The following is a 19678-nucleotide window of genomic DNA, read 5'->3' as shown; positions in this document are numbered from 1 at the left end:
GCAAGGGATCCCTCTGTTGGAGTGGCAGAAGGTGAGCTAATGGAGCCAAGTCCACAGATGTGCTGCAGTGTCATCAGCAGAGCATGCTGGATGGATTTATTGCCTGCAGATATGGTCTGTAAGTTCTCGTACTCTCTGGCCAACCACAGATTTGGTAGCAGTGGCATCAGTGAGGTGTCTCCAATGTTGGCCAAGTTGCCTTGCCACCTGGTGAGATTCAGAGTGCTTGGGCATGCATGGAGGTCTATGATCTTCACCATTCATTGCTTCTATTGCTCCATCCTTGTGAGCATTTCCCGTATGGCATCCCTGTTTCTTGTGGTAGCTGATCTGGTGGGTGAATAGGGTAGCAAGTGTTACCTAGGAAGTATATGCCACTTCCGTCATCCCAATCAGCTTCAGTCTCTTCCCCCTCTGTGAAAATATCTGTGTCTATATGGGGATGTCACAGTGGACCCCGAGCAACTGAGGAACAAAGAGGCAGAGGCAGGGTGTTCAGTGCTGGGAAGATGGTCATGTTCAGGCAAGTCATCCCCCAAGGATGCACCCACCAGTGTGCTGGCAATGATGCTGGTGACCGGTGCAGTCTCATGAGTGCCTGTTCCCTTACCGGCATTGGTGGTAGTGTGCACTGCTGATGCAGCAGTTGTAGTGCTGGCTGATGTCATGGAAACCGCTTTCCTGGTGAATAAAGTTTTTTTTGTCTGGTGTTTTGTGGGTTGCCAGACTTTGAACAGCATTGGTGGATGAGACACTTTTTCTGGCAGTTGTTTGCTGAGCCTCACTTGTGGCATTAGCCAGTGAAGGTCCAACTGCAATGCTGCTTTCTTAAACTGCCTGGATGCTTTGGAAACCTGTTTAGGTAAAAAGAGCAGTGCCCAGTGGCATGCCAGGTGGCTGTTCACATTAAGTTCAACAATGCAATCTATTGGCTCTTCCACATGCATCTGGTACAAGATGCTGTGACATGTCTCTAGAATTGAATGATATGATGGCTTGATTATGCATTTCACTGGAAGTGGATGCTCCCTACTTCAGTTATTAGGACAGGGATGCTCAACCACCTGAGATGTCCACAGAAAAACTTTCTGGTTGCATCAAAGGCACTTTGATGATGCCAATTTCACTTACTCAATTTCACAGCCTAAGATAAAGGCTATATTTGAGATATGGAGTTAGTGTGATTTACATCATCAAAATCCCAAAGAGCCATCAAATGGGATTTCTTATTTTTTTTGTTTATTGATTGGCTGATGAATCAACCTTCTAATTTTAGAACCATCATTTACAAATTACATATAAAAATGCACAATGTCACAAAATTAGCTGATAACCTCATCAGCACATGTCAACTGATATAATACCGCTTGTTCTTCCGCATCATTCAGTCCTAACTCCAATAAAAATCCAATAGTGACTATTCTTATAGTCATCTGTCTGGCACCAAATACTTCTCATAGTGTTAAATTGATGACCAAAATAGTTCCAACGTTGAGTATAAACTCTAGTACAAAAAGCAACAATATGTTTTAGGGTTTCAGGTTGTTCGGTCAATTTACAAAAACGACAAATATTCTCATGATTCGCCAAAACGTCTCATCTACATAAAATCTCGCTCGTCGGCCATAGGTTCAGATGAAACCTCTTCAAGTGGTGCCTAAACTTGGCAGAGGGATATTTAAATAAATATGGCTCCAACGATCTGAATCTTTTGTGCCCGAAGTGAGCCACATCCCAATCTTTGTAAGAATGGCACTGTTCTATTGTATGGATCCAATCTCATTGGTATGGTTTGAGCTGGGCCCACCTCGGATTGTTAATTAAGTGTTCAATTGTGATGTCAGCATCAATGAGAAGGTTTATCAAGAAATTTCTCCATTTTGTTGGAAATTGTTGAACAGATTGTTACAAATGCCTAGCTAAAATATACAAAATGTCCTGAAAGTGCAATTAGATCATACATTTTCTTAGTAGCGAACAAAATTTCCAAGCATACAGGATATCCAATGATAGAGCTCCTAATTCAAATGGCACAGAGTTGGGTAATTTAAATACGTGCCCTCCATTCTGTCCCAAAAAGGATATTTAGGGACTCTAGATTATGAGCCATAGGGGATAATAGGTATCACCTTCAGAGAATAAAACGTTAGAACAGGGGTACAAGTACATTTGCAAAATCTGTACAGTATCACTTTGGCTTGTGAGATTAAAGTATGCAGTTCATTTTAAGATCGTCAACATAGGGTGCATCGTTCTTGCAGTTATTGATCATGAACCCTAGGTATTTGTAACATGAGGTAGTTAAAATGCGTTCTTTGTGAAATGACCAAACAAATTATGTGCCTCAGTCTTGGATTTAAAGCATTCCATAACTTGGGTCTTAGCTAAATTAATAGCCATGGCATTCTCTTGAAAGTAGATTGATAAGTCTCTGATGAGTCTTTGCAGTCCACCTTGTGTTTTAGAAAGTAAAATAAGGTAATCTGCCTAAAGAACCCATGCAATCTGGTGTGTTTCTAACTTGGGGGCATCAGAATTAATATTAACATATTTTTCTCCCATATCTAAAATAAATAGGTTAAAAATTGTAGAGGTCAGGTTGCACCCCTGTTTGAGGCCTACGATATGTGAGGAATGCCATTGTAATTTGTCCATCAAGGGCAAGTCTAATGTGAATGGAGCTGTCCGAGTGGAGTAGAGCGATCAGTTTGACCAACGAAGGTGGACAACCCATCTTAACCAATTCCGGCAGCATTAAAGCCCTGTCAATGGAATCAAAGGCTTCTCTGAAGTCAACCAAAGCCAATAATAATGGCTGTTTTTGTTGATGACAGTGATTTAATGGCAGTAATGGTTGCAATATTAATTGTCGTGCCTTTGCCCGCAACAAATACGGTTTGGAATCTGTCTTGCATGTTTTTAGATTTGATCCAATATTGCAAAACTGTCAAAATCAAAGATGCAAAAATCTTGCCCGGGGTATCGAGAAGGGCGATTGGCCTGCAATTAGCTGCATTGTGCCAATCACCCTTCTTGAATACCGGGATAAAGACAGAATGGCACCAAGACTTTTTTGAGCAGTAACAACTTGAAAGAAAAGATCAAAGAGAATAGAGTCCCACAATTTGGGGAACTGTTTGAGCATCAGATTAGAGAGAACGTCAGGGCCAGGGGCCCTCGAACGGCTGGCTTTATGAATGTAATAGATGATATCTTCGACAGAGAATGTTATGCCAAAGCTCCCCTCTAATTGGGCAAAACAAAACAACGAGTTGGAATCCGATTTTGCATATAATTTGGAAAAATTAGCAATCCATTGAATGGTGGAAACGTCATTAGTTTGCATTAAACCTTCCGAATTGTTGTTGGTTTTACTAATTAGTGCCCAAATTTGAGAGGTATTTTTGGAGCATATTTGCTTTAACATGAATTTGCCTTCTCTTTGACACAAAGTAGCTCTATAGGCTCTTTTCCAATTCATATGTCTTGCTTTTATCAATTTTAGGTTATGCCATCTGGACTCAGTAGGAAGTAATAGGCCAGTTTTTAATCTCTTCTAAACGCGGTTTTCTTATTCTGGATAGCAGAATCAAATGTATTCTTAGTTGCATGCCATTTTTTTGTTTTGGTGCCAGTGCTTAACAATTGCAACAGATTGCTGTATTCAAATTCGTTATTGATCAGAGTCTGGATTGTTTAAGGTTGAGTCTTTCAGCAGGATACCAAATTGGATTAGGTTGTGTTCTGACCAACGTAATCTATTCTGGGCACTGTTTACCAACACCGTACCGGACATTCTGGTATTGATTATTTCAGAGCAATTGCATTAATGTGCCATTGAAGGTTCAACATTTCGTGATCACTCTCTATGGTCGGTAATACTTGAAAATGAGCTATAGAGGCAAACAGTTCTCTGTTGACATAAATGAAATCAATGGTTTTCCATGTGTGATGCGGCGGGGAGTCATTGAGGGTAGTCCCATTGACCATAACCAGATTCTTTGAGTCAACAAAACTGTTCCAGTGCCTCAGCTTAATGTTGTTGTGAGCATTGCAATTATCTAAGCAATGTAAATTTAAAATCACACGCTAGTATAACTTAAGGGAACAAGCTAGATTTGAGTATTCTCTGCCATAGACGAACAAGTTACTTTCTTACCTGGTAACGTTCTTTCGATGGGATGGTCCGACGACGTATTCCATATCTATGACAGGTAATGTCCACAACGTGTGACACCAGTTTTCTGCCAGTCAGACACACAAGGCCTTGCGGAGCGCAAGCTGCAATCGCAAAAGAAATTCTGCAGCGGGGAAGGTAGGGAGGGAGCAATATGGAATACGTCATCAGACCATCCCATCGAAAGAACGTTACCAGGTAAGAAAGTAACTTGTTCTTCGAGGGTATTGGGTCCTCCGACGTATTCCATATCTATGACAGACTCCCGAAGCAGTACCAAGCAAGGGGGTGGGAAAAGAATTTAGAACACAAATTTAGCATGCCCAATCAAATTGCGGAATAAAGGACTGCCTTGCCAAAGGCCAGATCCTGCCCTCGGATGGAATCGAGGGAGTAGTGACTTACAAAAGTATGTACTGAAGCCCAGGTGGCTGCCTCACAGATGTGACGAATAGGAACACCCCTCTGCAGGGCAATAGATGCAGCCACTCCTCTGGGAGCATGGGTCCGCAAGCCAGCCGGAGGGTCCTTAACCGCCAAGCGGTAACACTCGGAGATAGCTAAAATAATCCAACGAGACAAAGTCTGTTTCGTCACAGCTTGTCCCAAACGCTTTCCAGCGTAACCAATGAAAAGTTGATCATCCACTCTGACCCGGGACATGCGCGAAATATAAAAGCTCAACGTTCTCCTAGGATCAAGCCTATGGAGCCTCTCCTCTTCCTTACCAGGATGTGGAGGATAGAACGCTGGAAGAACAACCTTCTGGCTCAAATGAAATTCCGAAACCACCTTTGGAAGAAAGGAAGGACGAACTCCAAGGACAACCCTGTCCTTATGAAACACAGTGAGGGTGGCTTAACTGAAAGTGCCTGTAACTCACTCACTCTGCGAGCGGAAGTAACCGCAACCAAAAACACAGTTTTCAGAGTTAACAGTCTCAAAGGGCAAGAATGCAAAGGCTCAAACGGAGCACCCATAAAAAACCTAAGAACAAGGTTCAAATCCCAACCGGGCACCAGAAAAGGAGACGGAGAGAACACATTTGTGAGCCCTTTCAAAAACAGAGAAATTAAAGGAATCTTAAAATAGGAATATTCTTCAGACGAGCTCTTAAATATGGACAGCGCCGCCAGGTAAACTTTAATGGTCCCCACTTGCAAGCCCCTGTGAGCCAAGGAAAGCAAAAAAGACAGAACCATGGGAATGTCACACTCAAAAGGATCCACATTCTTAACTCTGCACCAGTCGCATAACTTTCTCCAACGGCAACGGTACAGAGACTTTGTTGCCGGCCGCCTGGCTGAGAGCAACACCTCCATCACATCTTCAGGGAGGTTCCAATCCTTATACCTCAACCTTTCAGAAGCCAAGCGTGAAGGTTGAGGGATCTGACCTCTGGATGGAGAACCTGACCCCCCCTCCCGTGACAGCAGATCGTCTCGGTAGGGAAGACGACGTGGAGGGCAGATGGACAAGTCGAGAAGGTCCGGGTACCACGTCCTCCGGGCCCACGCCGGAGCAATGAGGATCATCCGGGAAGCTAACCTCCGTAACCTCCGCAGTACTTGCGGGATGACAGGGACTGGAGGAAACGCATACAGCACTGGGAATGACCACTCCACCACGAACGCGTCTCCTAAGGCTCCTTTTGGAGGAAATTCCCGCAAGCAGAACCTTTCGCACTTCCGTTTGACACTGGAGGTGAAGAGATCCACTTGAAGGGTCCCCCAAAGGGCAAAGATCTCCAGGAGAATCTCCTGAGCCAGTTCCCACTCATGAGAGATTGCGCTCTGCCTGCTCAGAGCGTCCGCCGTCTCGTTGTCGTCTCTGGCCAGATGAACAGCCGAGATCGAAACCTCCTGCTGGATGCCCCAGAACTCGAGCTGCATCGCCTCCCTGCACAGAGGAAGTGACCCTGCCCCCCCCTTTTTGTTGGGTATTGCATGGCCACTGTGTTGTCCGTTAGAATCAGGACACTCTTTCCTCGCACAGTCGGCAGAAAAGCCTTCAGGGCTAGCCTGACGGCCCTCAGTTCCAACAGTTTGATATGGAGTCTGGACTCCGACGGAGACCAACGACCGCTGACTGTCAACTCGTTGGCATGAGCTCCCCATCCTGTGAGGGATGCGTCCATCACGATCATCACGAGCAGCCAAAATGGGGCCCCCCTTCATCAGATTGCCTTCAACGGCCCGCCACAGTAGGTCCTGGGCGACCAAGGGCAGCACCTGAACAGGGTCGGACAACCTGCCGGAGGACTGAGACCACTGGAGCTTGAGTGCCCATTGCAAAGATCTCATCCGCAACCTGGCCTCTGGCACCAGAAGAATGCAGGATGCCATGAGGCCGAGCAGTCTCAAGAACTCGCACGCTGGGAGAGCCTGGGCAAGTTGAAACTTGTGCACCATCTGCTAAATGTGAAGAGCCCTCACCTGGGGAGGAAAACACAGCCCCAGGGATGTGTCGAGCACTGCTCCGATGTACTGGAGCCGCTGTGTTGGCGTCAAATGGGACTTCTTTAAATTGAGGGAGAAGCCCAGCTTGTGAAGGGAGTGGCAGGTGACGGACAGATGATCCAGGACTTGCTCGGGAGAGCTCCCCCTGATCAACCAATCGTCCAGGTAGGGGTAGATGTGAATCCCCCTTTCCTGAGATGCGCTGCCACCACCACCATGAGCTTGGTGAAAACCCTCGGGGCGGAGGTCAATCCGAACGGCAGGACCTGAAACTTAAAGTGCGAGTCGCCAACCGCGAACCTCGGTACTTGTGCTTGGGATGGATCGGCACATGGAAGTAAGCGTCCTTGAGGTCGAGAGACACCAACCAATCCTGAAGTTAAAGGGCCTGGAGGACTTGAGAGAGAGTAACCATCTTGAACTTGTCCTTCCTGAGGAGTTTTTTCAAACCGAGCAAGTCCATGATGGGTCTCAATCCTCCGTCTTACTTCAAAATCAAAAAATAAAGTGGAATACCATCCCTTGTTCCTCTCCGCTACAGGCACCAGTTCTATGGCGCCTTTCTCCAGCAGGAGTGGATCCGGAATCTTCAAAGAGGTTCCCAGGTGGATTGTCGTGAGGCGTCTGCTGAAAAGGAAGACAGTAGCCGTGGGTTATGATCTCCAGAACCAACACATTTGAAGTAATGGCACGTCACTCTACAAGATGCTGTGCCAGCCTTCCCCCAACCGGCGAACCATGGGACCTGGCCTCATGACTGAGTGGTAGCGGCTGCGGCGTTGCCTGAGGGCAAAGAGGCAACTGCCCGAGCAGTCTTGGCACCTAGAGTACCTTGTTTTCGACCTCTGCCACTCTTATGGTGGCCTCTTTGACTGACCGCTCCTCTTGCTTTACTGAAGGACGAGTAATAGCAAAAGGAACCTCCCCTCCATTGTTGTCCCCTAGGATGAAAAGGCGGAGTATGTCGAACTACAGAGCCCAACGACTTTGCTGCAGCTTTGGAGGTCTGCAACCTCTCAAGGCTCTCGTCAGCCTTGCTGCCAAAAAGATGTTCACCGTCAAAGGGCATGTTGAGGAGCCGGGACAGCACATCAGGAGCGAACCCAGACTTCCGCAACCACACAAACCTGCGTATTACGATGCTCGCCACCATGGACCGGCTGACACAATCAGCCATGTCCAAACCCGACTGAACGGCCTCACACATGGCATCCTTGCCATCCTGAACCATAGCAAATAAACCATCCCCTTCGGGAATATGTTCAGCCGCTAATGGAACAGTTCCAAAGTGTGTGTGAAACGAGACAAGGCAGATATGGAGTTGGCCACCTGAAGCACCATACCCCCTGAAGAAAACACTTTCTTCGCCCAGCCGTCAAAACGTTTGTCGTCCCTATCCAGAGGGATGGTAGGATACGACGCCTGCTTTGCCGGGGCCGTAGCCGCCTGCACCACCAAACTCTCCGGAGTGGGGTGCCTGGACAATTAGCAGGGGTCCCTACTGGCTGGACGGTATTTTTGCGACAAAGACTTGCCCACTGCCGGGAGACTCTCCGGAGCAGTCCAAGCCGCCGCCACCCTTCTCTGCAGAGCCATATGAAACGGCAGTACCGGGTCAGTGGGGGGACCAAGATCAAGGATGTCCGTGAGATCATCCTGAACGAACTCCCCTGGGGGAGCCGACCATCCCAAGTACTCGCTGACCCGAGACATAAGGCGCCGGTATGAAGAATCGGCATGAGTGCCAGGCTCAGGCCTACAAAACTCCACCTCCGGAGAGGTGTCCAGTCCACTGGCATCATGCAGTGACTACCTCAGGTCATCAAACTGGCTATGGCCCGAGAGAAGTTCATCTGGTACCGTAACCGGAACCAAGCCTTCATCAGAGCCTTCATCACCCTCTGAAATGTACTCCAGGTGGTGAGAGGAAGACACCTGGGGACCAAAGCTATGCCGGATCTTAGCCAGAGCCTTCCTAGGGGCCAACCCCGTGCCACGGGGCCCCTCTGACACCACCGCCTCGAAAGGCATCGAGGGCGGCGAACGAGTCGGCGCCCGCATCGAGAGAATCGGCATCGAGCGAATCAGCGTCAATGTCAGCTGCAGCGCCGCCAGCATCAATGGCATCGACACAGGCCTCGAAGCCGGAGCTCAGAGCGTGTCTCTCGAAGACCTAGGCACCGACAGCATTAACGACCCCCTTGGATGCGGAGCCTCGAGAGAAATCGTCTACAACCTCGGCGTCACAGGAGTCGACGTCTTCCACGAAGACGGCACAGGATCACGCGGTCTCGAGCGCGTCGAGGACCTGGAACGGGCATGGCGAGAACGGCTACCCTTGTCCGAGCGGGACCTTTCCCACGAGCCGTGCCGACCACCAGAGCCCGAAGGCGTACGAGTGGTGTCTCTCGACCGGTGCCGACCGACCCCACTCGGAGGCGCGGACAGACCCGTGCCCTGCGATTCAAGAATCGCCAACATCTGTTTCCCGAAGGAAGCCCATTCCTCCGGTGTCGCTTGCATGGTGGGATAAGTGACTCGCCGACGGGCAGAGTCCTCGGAAGAGGACGGGGAAGCCGACCGATGCCGGCGCTTCCGGGAATGCCTCGAAGAGGCGCAGGAGTGGCGAGACCGACTCCTGGAAGGAGACCCACTGGACTTCCTACGATGACACAGAGTCGCCTCTCGAGTCATCCGTCGAAAGCCCCGTAGACCTCGACTTCCGGGGCTTAGACACCCGACCTACCAACAGCTTCTTCTTGCGCTCCCGCAAGGCCTTGGCTGTGAGCGACTGGCAGTTGACACAGTCGTCCGTATCGTGGGCCTCCCCGAGGCACCAGAGGCAGGCGTCGTGCGAGTCCGTAACCGACATCTTGGACCCACAGTCCTCGCATTTCTTGAAACCTGGACGCGGGGTTGAACATGAAGTAGACATCGTCACAAACAGGTTTTCACAAATACTGAACAGGTTCAACGAACCGAAGAAGAATACAGCAAACTCCAAAGAGTCGAGGCGTACCGAGATTCTCGAAGCTAACAAGTTCGCCGAAAAAACGGAACTGAGGCTACGGGCATCGTGCGTCCTACTCATCACATCGGGTGTCGTCGGCTGTCGGAGGAGGTCCTCGAGGACGGCGCATCGACGTCATCGACGCAGGACGCAGACGCCGAAGATTTTCCGAAGCAGCACAGCTGTGGACATTACCTGTCATAGATATAGATTACGTCGGAGGACCCAATCCCCTCGAAATTCAAGTTCTCTGAAAAATAAGTCCAATGTTATTGCAGCCGGGTTCCAATACACATTAATATTGGAGTAGTTGGTTTGGTTAATCTTAAACTGGACTTGTTGCATATACAGATTGAGCATAATGAGTGTCAGGAATGATATAGGGGTGGTTTTTAAAGCAATCAAAAGGCATGACCCTTTCCGTAGCTAATCGCTGGATTTAGAATGATGTAGTGGTTATCCCAGGATGGGCATTCCAATAACCAGGTCTCTTGAAAAAGAATTACGTCCTAGTCAGCTAGACCACCGGAAGAGCCCAAAAGTAGATGTCTGTGCCCACTCGTATTCCAGCTTAAAAGTGAAATGGGCATAGTGGAGGCAGAGGGTTTTAGTTATGCCTTTGTACACGAGCATTTACATCAGGGTTGGTTTTGAATTGCACTATTTTGGGGAGCGTCATTCATTTTAGGTCCCACCGTACTTTGGCCACTAGTCAAGGTACTAGAGGCAAAGCCTTGGTTATCAGATCTTATGTTGTCAATCAGCAATTCAAATCCTAATTTGTATAAGTCTAACTGTGCTGCCCATAAGGTGTTAAGAATGACTGTAGATCGTAACCAAATCCTGGCAACAGATAGATCTGTTTCATACAGAAATTCCACCTGGTCGATGTCAGAAGATTCGATATCTTCAAGCGAGAGGGTATCTGCGAAAAGTACCAAGATACTACCTCGATTAAGATCATATTTTGTATGCGGAGGCTCTCTACATCTAATGATTAATGAATGCAGGAGATGTCTGGCTGCATCCATTTTGGGTAATGATTAGCTGACTACTTGTGCCTTTGGATGACGTAAGGCAGATTCACACAATAACTCAGTATGGTCTGTCTGTAATTCAGGCACTGACGGGAGTTCCTCGATGGTCATCTTCCGCGTGCTTTCTGAGAACTGCTTGCCCCTGTGCTCATCATGGCATAATGGGAGCGTTTGTGCGTTAGAGTAATAGTCAGACATATATTGTTCAACAGCTCTTCGTATGGCATGTTCGAGGGGTGGTTGTGCAAGTGTTGGGTTCGACTGGCTTGAGTCTGCAATTTTTAGTGTAAAATCAATGATGACAGCCGGGTTCACTAATTCAACTGATTTGAGTCGGAATTCAATCGCCTGGGGTGAGGTGGAAGCTATCAAATTATCATTCTTCATTGGATTCACAGAATTAGTGGAGTTGGGTAACGAGTTAGTATGATGTGCAGACATATAAAGGTCAATCTCTTTTCATATTTCAAAGCGCGTATGGCTCAAATTTGCTTCATCCTCATAATTAGCCCTAGGCGGAGGGAGGATCGTGTCCTTTTTTCAGATTGGTCGAGGCAATTTGCTCCTTTTCTACCACAGCAACCAGTTCATTCCAAGGGGCATAGGACATTGGCAATTTAAGAGGCATTACTTCTTTATCTTTTTTGACTAGTGCCATTTGTGAATATTTTAATTGGACAGCTTTAGCTGCCTTGGTGACCTTTTTTCTCAGTAACTGGATCACTCAAATGAATGACTTGGTAGCCAAAGAGGAGATCTGAGAGCGAATGCGATTTTTAGATTTTTTCTCCAGATTCATCGGCTTATTCTTTTTTGTCTTATCAGTTTTTTTGGGATCTCTCGTTGTAAAAATAGTGTATGTTTGTTTCAGCGGTGAAGGAGAGGGTACCGTAGCATCATTCGGGGGGTTGGCTGGTGGAATAGGGCCAATAGTAACCTCATTTGTTTTCGGCAAAGAACTGCATTCCTCATATTACTTGTGGAAAAGAGGGAAGTGTGTTCAAACTATTCGCAGGAAGCAAATCAACTTTACTTGAGACACTTTGCATTGCGGCAGCAGCAATTTTTGCAACCTCGTTTTTGTACTCCTGGTTTGCACAGAAAGCAGATAGATAAATTGACTAAATGACAAGAACAACAACTATTTGTTTAGCCTGCAATGTCAACTTAGTGTCTATGCTTTCAAAAAGTTTAAAAAGCGATGATATTGCTAAGCTCAAAGTAGTCTCAATTAAAATTGGAGAGGAAATATTAGGTTGTGGAGTGGGGGAACAGGGCACTGGGGGTGCTGAATGTCTGGGAGTTAGGGCGATATATGAGGACGCTACAACAAAAGTATCCTCTGAGTAGATGTAGGACACTTCAGGCAAATGAAAAGCAGTTTCCCGATCGCTGCCATCTACAATGAAGTAGGAGTTGGAATTCAATTTGATGATAGCATGTTCATTCCCCGGCTAAGGGAGGTCGTTACAGAAGTTGGACGGGCACCTTGATCCGAGGGAGCCAGCAGTAGCACCTCAGTGGGAAGAGTACAAGCTGGCAGGTGTGAGGCCACAGCAACATTACCCTTCTCCTCAATGTCACGAATAGCATCAAGGGATCCTTTCGGATTAGGGGCCCTTGGTGTGATAGGTAGAGGGGGTTTACATTCTTTAAACAAGGTGGCGTCCGAGACATTGACATGGGACGACAGATCCAACACTGATGCTAGCTTGTCAGAAGCCAATAAGAAGGGTAACACCGCCGTGGTGATATGACTGAGAGGCACCTGTCGGCTTGAATAATAATTGTTGTACGTTTCCCGATTTTCTCTTTTGTTTAGAGCAGGCGTGTATACTAGCTTGCTTTGTTTAATTGGCACGTCTATGTGGCGTGCTGCCCATTTGTTTTCTTTTAGAATCCACAATCACGGGGCACTTGTGCTCAGGCATAGATGATTTTAGGGTATTTATAACTATGCACATGAGCAACAATCAGAGATAGGTCGCTTCTTTACTGAAACGTAGGTGTAGACAATTACTATGTCCAGCTTAATAGATTCAGGGAATGATTAATAAACAAATCGAGAGCGGTTTGCTATCCAAATACTCAATTATAATACTCTAGTAAATATGCATAAAAGGTGAAAGCTGTGTAATTTGCTAACAAACAGCCACTTTGTAAGCGGCTTGTGAAGCGCGCGCTGAAGCGTGTTCACCAACGTAATGTAGGCTGGCTCAAACTAAAGGCGGGATCACACAGGAAGGAACCGCCCTACAACAAACCGAGATAAATGTATGTTAGCTAAAGCTAACAAACAATTGTTGAAAAATCCCCAAATGTCCGTACCACACAGTTTAAAGTTGCCAATGTTGCATCCATACGGGCAAAATAAAGCAGCAGCAGTGTTGAGCAGCATCTCTCCACAGCAAAAAGTCACTTAGTAAGCGACTTGTGAAGCATTTTCTGGGCGAACTTGCAGTAGGTTTTGGTGCTATAATGCACATAGCCTGACCGTTATTTTTGTTGGGGTTACAGTAATTTTGTCCGTAAAAAATTAATGGCTTCAAGATGTACTTCAAAATGAAGATTTAGGATGTCATTCATGATGGTAGCATTCAACTGCCATCCCAGAGTTCACTTTGCCATCATATATATTGGAACCAGTACGGCTCTCTGGGGTTGTTTCAATACTACATCAGTCATGAAGGGTTGCTGCCATTTGTATGGGTCCAAAATGCTGAAGGCTCATATGCCCCGCTGACTTCATGTGATGGTATGTTGTTGGATGAAACCAATTACATTGAGGTGAGAGGTCATGGCCTACGTGGAGCAATGGCTCCCATGATTGCACGTGACCACCAGTGGCGGCTGCTATCCTAGGGCGGCCGGGCGCCGCCCCCCCAGAAAATAAAGAGAGAAGCTAAAAGAGATTCAATCAGAGAACTTCTCTGATTGAATCTCTTTTAGCTTCTAGGAGATGATGCATTTCCTTTACCAACAGCGCGGGGGCGCTGTGGCAAGCCAACAATGTCATCATCATGAGGATTCATGTGTATAGGGCCGGGCCCGGCTTTCCACAGCGGGGCGCTTCCCAATTTACTCTTCTTTCTTCAATCGTAGAGTGCGTGGAGCTCGTAGCTCCACGCACTCTACGTAAGCCCCTTTAATTTAGCAGGCTGGCAGGGCGCTTCAGGGGTGGCCCCGCCAATAAAATCATGTGCGCAAACAGCGCACTAAGGAAATGAAATTCCTCGAGTCCCTCCCCTGCACGCATGGATACAGTAATGTCATTGGCTGTTTGCCAGCCAATGACAACCCTTGCATTGGCTGGCAAACAGCCAATGACATTGCTGTATCTCAGATCACTGGTGCAGGGTGTGTGCGGGCGCCTGCGCCACCTTCACACGTCTCTCCAGTCCCTGATTCTTTGAGGACGAGTCTGACGACCACTCGACGCGACTGCCACCAGCCCAGCAGAGACGGCCTGGTCCACCACACCACGAGCTTGCTTGAAGGTGCAAGCGCTGCGGTAAGTACCCAGATGTTGTTTAACTTGTGTTGTTTCTAATCTGCATGTTTGGGCCCGGGGAGTAACACTGTGCGCCCACGGCCCAGGCCCAGTCAGCAACACTGAAAGACGTGTAGGCCAGGGCCTACACGTCTTCAGTGTTGCTGACTGCTGTCAACTTGGGGCCTTTTGTCCCACTCCCCGGGGGCCGGGGCTTGGTGGTAGCGCTGCGGGCCGCCCGCTACCACCAAGGCGGGGGCCGCCTGGCTGGGCCTTTCTTTACCCCCGGACCGGTCCGTGCCATGGCCCAACGTCAACTGGGCCTTGGGCCACGGACCGATCCACAAGGCCCAGGCAGGCGTGCTGCTGCTGCCCACATACTAGAATCTCCAAAATGTGCCGTTTTATATTTTCGGCATTTTTTGACAAAAAATGGCACAAGTCACCAGGGAGAGCCCTGCCCCTGGCAGCGCGAGTGAGAGGCCCGGCACGGCTGGTGGCCAGGCGCGACCCTCAGCCTCCCAGCCTTTGCAGCCCTCTGCTTGCCGACAGGCTATGTCAGCACCTCGGTTTGCAGCCCGGCTGGCAGAGCGGGTGACCACTACTCCGCCGCGGTCCTCCGCTTTCCCTCCAGCAAAGCTTGCCGCTTAAACCGGGACAGGTTGTTCAGTCTGCGGTCTGCATCGGCATCGCAGGCAGTCCTGTGTTAATTTAGAAATATTGTTGTATGAAAAGGCGTGATGGGTGGTACGCCGGCATTGGTTAAAACAGCTAAGGAAACACACACTCTTTTGCACTCTCGATTCGAACATTTACAGGTTGGTTAGTGGTTCTGCCGACGAATGAGAAAAACAATAACTCGCATTGCCTGAGGCCTAGTATCTAGCATGATGCGGGGAGTGGTTCCAGGCCGCGGCTGGCACCGCATCCTCGTTTTTACACCTCACCTCACTCGAGATGCGTTTCCGCTTCATGAAAATGCAAGTATGCCTGCCAAAATAAAACGTGTTTAGTTTGGAGTCATGTTCAAAGTTCAATCATCCTTCTCTTAAAGAGAAGGATGATTGAACATGACGTATATACTTGCATTATCTCTTTAAAAAAACGCTAGCAAAGTTAACACAATGAGATTTCTAAGAAATCTCATTGTGTTAACTTTGCTAGTGTGTATCCTTACTTTCAAAATCCTGCACTAGTGTGCTTCTCTTTAAAGTGAACACCGCTAGCATTAATGTAGATTAATGAACACCGCTAGCACCGAACACCGCTAGCATTAAGGATATGGACGGGACAACCACATATGTGTTTCTCTCATTGGGGTATAGTCTGACTGTGATTGCTGAACATACCCCAATGCTCTAGCCTCTAAACACCATCATTGCTAATGTGGGTTTAGAAAACCATAAAAACATTCTACTATAACTTGAAATGTGAGAGTAGAATATGGATTTCCAGCTAACAACCCACACATGTCACCACATTCATGAGCTGCTGAACAATGAATTGTGTGTTTGAAAACTAGCTAAAAAGAATCATGCTTTTTTTGCTCCAGAAAATTGGTGACATGCATGTGGTTGTCTGCATCTTTGAGAGCTGTCTGATTAATAACACCATGTATAAAATGGCGCAGCCCTGTAAAATAGAGAATTTCCTAACACCCTGTTAATTTCCTTTTAATTCATGGTTTGTCACCAGAGTGCAGAGACCTTTTTTGTTTAGATGAATTCCTTTTTACTCCCCACAGTGTGTCAGTTCATGGCGGATTCTGTTTGTGGGATCCACAAAGGTTCTTTGCAGTGTCCCCTCCTATTTAATCATAGGATGAATGGATATGGGTTCATCTGTAATCTGCTGTAGTTCTCATTAGATTGCAATGTTTGATTTGAAGTCCAGGCTTAATGATTTCCAGTTACTCCAGTTACAAGCTTCTAGATAGGCATTTAAGTCACTTGCCCCCCAAAGTTCTCCATGTGTACACAGCACTCCATTTCTACAGGACATGCCATAAAACTCTGTGCTAAATGTGCTGTTTGATAACAGGACAACCTTTATGGATTGCAAAAAACAAGGCCTAAACTAAATACTATTTTTTTTATTGAAAACTCAGGCCAACTGTTAATGTAGCCATTAAGCCAATATTGACGTTTTACTGGGTGTAAAACTGTGAATCTGTTTGACTATAAATGTTACAACGGTGCAAAGCTGATAAAAATGGATTTGTTTTTAATAGAGCGGGGTGAGCAGTGCTAAGTAAATGGATTTTGCTTGGATGCGACGAGAGGTTGCAGCAACGTTTCCATACACCACTTCCAACTGATTATTTCTGTTTTTGTTCACGGAGGAAAATCTGTCAAACACAAACATCTTTTGGGGAGCACTGATGGGAAAAAGCCTACATATTCTGCCGCCATGGGGGCCAAGGGGATGCATTTTACTTCCCCGGCCGGTGATAAATGTGCAGCGTGTTTTCAGTGCAGATGTAAAGACTTTAGACAACAGAAGAGATGTGGCAAAGGCCCCCCCATATCACCACCCCCGCCTCTGCACCAGTTTGATATTTGCGCCATTAGAGGTAGGACAAATGTCGCATTAATTAAGTGGTTAAAAGCTAAAGTAATATTTTACCTTAGTTTCCCCTTTTCAGAAAATGCCTAAAATCCCACCTTAGTAAGAGGATGAACGCATGTGAATGCCAGTAACAGCATGACAAACATATGTTTCCATCATAACTGACTATATAATGAATTTCTTTATGCCTAAACCATAGTACCAGCTATTCTCAATAGAACCTGCTGTAAAATACACCATCACACTTGTACACGTAAGAATAGTGTACCACCATTAATATGTAAAACCAAGTGCTTTTTTCATATTTCTGTGGGTTTTTTGGACAGTAAATTGCACATTTTGTAGGCCATTTTTCCAAAGATTTCGCAGGGGGTGAACCCCCCCGCACTTCCCTTACTCACGTGCTGAGCGCACTGGCTACTAAATTCGCCCTGGGAAATTTACGCCCCACCAGCTTTCAAACTCACCAGCCGCCACTGGTGGTGACACTCACTTAGGGGCATGGAGCCATTCCATTGATCCATGTTAGGTGGATGTGTGCTTTTGTTCAATGTGTCATGTGTTCACTAGACGATTCCTGTGGAAAATGTACCACAATCTCCCTTCTTTCTATAGGGTATCTTTCCATGTTTGCAAGCAATACTATAGTTTTACTGTGGTCAGTCTGACACTTGGTTGCCATGACTACCACTCAAAATGGACCACATCATTTCTGAAATTAGAGTGGCAGTATTTCAGTTCTCTCCATTTTAGGGCCCATGACAATACATTGGTGTTTTGGAAGTGTTTACCTGTGAGGGGATCCAGTTTTTTGGCAGGATTTCTACATTGCAGTCGTTGGTATACCACAGAATTCTTTGTGGGCTTTCATCATGCAATTTTTGTGGGCACATTCTAGGAGGGGCTGAGTGTACTGCCATTTTCACCCACTGCAGCGTATTGGACAACCACATTTTTTTGTCTTCTGTGTAGCCTGCAGCTGCACATATGACACTCATGCGTTTTGTCCTCATATGTACACTGTGCCCTCATTTATTCTCACCTGGGTAAACTCAACTGCCATCTCCAGTCTGCTGTTCCAACTTCTTCTATGCAAGCCATGTCTTTGATACCCATGTCTTTGATACTGGCAACTTTCTCTACCCAGGGTGTGAGGTGTAAAGGCTCCAAAGTTCATCTTCCTGTGGCTGTTTCTTGGCATAGGTTGTCAAGCAGAGTTGGCACATGTGACTTCAAGTCATTCCAGCATATTCTGCAGTCTTCAGTATCATTCTGCACTGTGTGCACCACCAACATCTTATCCCTGATGTCGTGCCAGATGGTGTTTTACCTTTGTATGGTAGTCTTACATCGCTGGCCATCAGCTTCTCAGCATTGGCCACCACGTCCTCAGCTAACACTTGCAGTTTCACCTCACTAAATTTGCACTTGCTGGCCTGCATTTCTGGTACCTTGCCCATCGCCTTGTCTCCTGGCATCTTTCCTCCTGTCTGCATGGGGTATGGATGGCTACACAAAGTGGGGGATTTCAAATGTATTGAATTTTTAAAGATAGCTTCCCACTAGCAGCATATTGCTAGTTCCATTCAGCTGTAAATCTGCTGTCGGAATCGGTAATTCCTCTACTTATGCAGGTAACAGTAATTGTAACGCTCACCTGACTCCCACGGAGGCGCTGGCCTGGTTCGCGCTGCTGTGACCTCTCCTAAGGTGATGCGCAGGGTTCGGAAGACGGACTGGACCGGGCCCCCAAATCTGACTTGTCTGGCCCGCAGAAGTATCCTTCTGTAGGTGAAAATAGGGACTCCCACTTTCCCCTCTCACCCTCCTCGAAACCCTTCTGTGATTCCTCGTAGCGTCTCACCTTAGGGTCTGGAAGGACGAGCTCTCCATCCTGCTTCTGATGCAGGGGCGCGTTGGTATCCAGTTACTTCACTGGATTTTCGGATTGGTGAGAACCAAACTTGCTTGGCTTCCAGGTAAGTTTTTTGATAAGAGGTTCCCCTTGTGTCCATGCATTAATGTACTAATGCTAGTGTCTTTTTCCCCATAGGGGCCGGGGTACGGAATGCCAGGGAACAGGCACCGACCCGAGATGAGAGGTTAAATCCTTGTAGGAATCATGTAAGTCTTTAATGAGCGTTTTTTGGTAATGTCTTTTCATTCGCTCATTAACGCTGATGTCTTTTTTTCCCCTTAGGGGCCGGGGTCCGGAAATGCCAGAATGCGGCGCGGACCCGAAATGAAGAGAGAATGAATCAACTGGTGAGTCTTAACATGGACATTTAGCTTTCCTTATTCCCTTCTCTCTCACCTTTTGTTCTGGTCTTTTTCTCCCTAGGCGCTGGGGCGTGACTGCGAATCCGGATGATCGCTGCTGAACATGGAGGCGCCCTGAAAAGGTGAGTGGAATGCGGCGCTGCAGCGATCGACGCAATGAGCTTTTAAATAAAAGTCTTCCTTTTCAGGATTGTCGGCGAGATGTCTGCGGGATGCGGATTTTAGCAGGTAAGGACTTTTCCTTCTTCTGTTCTCTTCTTCTCTTCCTTTGCAGGTGATCCAGGATGCTGGCAGGCGTGGCAGAAATCAGGATGCAGGAGCAGACACGGTGAGAGTCCAGCTGCTAGATGCAGAACAACGTGAAGCACGTGTGGCTATTCGGGTGGGGTTTAAATCGCCTTGGAAGAAGTTCCAGGTATGTATCCTTCCTCCAATCAGGTATGTATCCTTCCCCGACCACGCCCGGATGGTAAATTAGTCCCACAGGTAAAGTAGTTCCTTTCAGGCCTCAAGGAGGCCGAGATCCTGCAGCATGGTCTGCATCAGGTAAGTGCACCCAAGCACTCCCATAATGAGCCTGGCGCCTATGGAGCCAGGACACTGTCCAAAGGGCCCCTATATGGGGTTGCTGGGTCCTACCTTGGGGACTGGATGTCC

General features: G+C 47.3%; 1 protein-coding gene across 2 annotated transcripts in view; it reads right to left on the bottom strand.

Moving 5' to 3' along the window:
• ASTL (astacin like metalloendopeptidase) overlaps window positions 1–19678 on the bottom strand; it is a 952269-nt gene that overhangs the window by 381011 nt on the left and 551580 nt on the right. The gene's annotated exons all lie outside the window — the stretch shown is intronic.

Source organism: Ambystoma mexicanum, chromosome 10, assembly GCF_040938575.1.
Source record: "Ambystoma mexicanum isolate Mex_15411 chromosome 10, UKY_AmexF1_1, whole genome shotgun sequence".
NCBI classification, from domain to species: domain Eukaryota; kingdom Metazoa; phylum Chordata; class Amphibia; order Caudata; family Ambystomatidae; genus Ambystoma; species Ambystoma mexicanum.
This window is presented reverse-complemented; position numbering and strand designations above follow the sequence as displayed.